The sequence below is a fragment of the Sinocyclocheilus rhinocerous genome, unplaced genomic scaffold (assembly GCF_001515625.1).
Source record: "Sinocyclocheilus rhinocerous isolate Xijiao unplaced genomic scaffold, SAMN03320098_v1.1 scaffold513, whole genome shotgun sequence".
NCBI lineage: Eukaryota > Metazoa > Chordata > Actinopteri > Cypriniformes > Cyprinidae > Sinocyclocheilus > Sinocyclocheilus rhinocerous.
Genome location: NW_015656019.1, coordinates 1,023,937 through 1,025,733, shown reverse-complemented (window position 1 = coordinate 1,025,733; position 1,797 = coordinate 1,023,937).

Sequence of the window (1,797 nt, the reverse complement as noted above, 5' to 3'; positions counted from 1 at the left end):
TTTAAGATGTGATCTATCAAATGAGACCATGAACTTGATGCTACCTTGTTGTTGATTTTTTTAAAGTTATGTAAAGTTATAAGCCCTTACTTTTAAGCATAGGCATTAAATAATTAAAAATGCCTTCAGGGCGTAAAGGGTTAATAAAGAAAAGGACAGACTACTACTAGGCTGTAAGCAGTTTAAGTAGCCTGAAGCCAAAACAAATGAGCCTCAAACCGAAAAGCGTTAGCAAGCAAAAAACAAAAACGACAGTTCCCGTAATAAAACACGAATCAACATAGTTTGCATAGCATCAAATGAGCTGTGCACTGACTAGGTTTTCACAAAACAATGTTTTTGTTGGTTTCAATGCCAATCTCTAATCCACCGCTTTGGTCTATTTGCCTATAAATAGCCTATAGGCAAGTTAATAGTTACCACCAAATTACCTTATCTGATGTGAATAGCAATCGTTATGTCTAATATCAACACTGCTAAACTTTTGTAACAATGCATTTAAAGCGGCATTTAAGCCACCTGCCCATAAGGCCTCTTAACTTTTATAAAGAATATCTCTTTGGTTTTGAGACTTTAGGCTTTGCAACTTTAGGGATCTTATCTATGCACAAACAGCTTGTAACACTCCAAAGAGAAAGGAAAACTTGAAATTGCATTATATGACCCCTTTAAGGCCACACAGGGTCTGATAGTAAGCTGATTTTGTGCGCAGGTATCCAAAACTTTCTCTCTTTAGCCTGACACCCCTCCAGCACAATTTTTTTCTGCCTTCTTGACAAATGCCTCTCAGAAAGTAAACATAAAATATCCTGACAAGACCCTCAAAGGGAAGTGTGTCTGCTCTCACTGCATATCCAGCCAGTCGTCAGGTGACTTCTCTTCCACAGGTGTGGACAGGGCTGAGCGGAGAGGAGGGATCTCAGCTGGTTGGACAGAACAAAAGCGCACCGGACAGAGCTGTCTGCTCTATGTTGACCTTGAGCAACAAACAAAAAGCTGTCTGTCATTAAGAATTTTTTTTGCTTGCCTCGACTGGTCATTCCATGACCTGTTTAGTGAGATGCTGTAAATTTCATGGCTAGTCATGGTCCAATTTGTTGAGATAGCTCAAAGGAGTGATTGCCAACCTTGTTCCCGAAGCATTCCAGACTGCACATTTTGGATGTCTCCTTTATTTAACACCTGATTCAACTCATTAGCAGAGGCTGCATGACTGAAACTGGGTGTGTAAGATAAGGGAAACATCCAAAATACAATGGTGTGGAAAATGCTTGGGAAACACTGACTCAAAGCATAGTTAAAGGGGTCATATGATGCGATTTCAATTTTTCCTTTCTCTTTGGAGTGTTACAAGCTCTTGGTGCATAAAGAAGATCTGTAAAGTTGCAAAGACTAAAGTTTCAAATCCAAAGAATACGCAACGCGTAAAAAAACTGTATAAGTCATTATAATCAGTAATTATGTCCCCACTGGATGCAACAAATGCCTCGTTTATAATGGGTTTTATTGGTTTTGTCTCATCCTGCTGGGAGACGGCATCACAATATGGTAAGGGGCGTAACATTTCCGTCCCATGCTTGAGGCATTCGGCCAATCCCAACGCACTGGATAACTGGCCAATCACAGCTGTCAGACTTTGTTCCGTGTTTTGTGTGTCTTGCTCCCCTTGTGCCTTCCTATGCCCTTATTTGGTTGGTTTCCCGTTCCTGTCCTGATTAATTTAGTTCATATGTCCCAGGTGTTTCCCTTGATGTTTCATTGCTCCCAGGTGTGTCTCGTCATCCCCTCCTCCTGTGT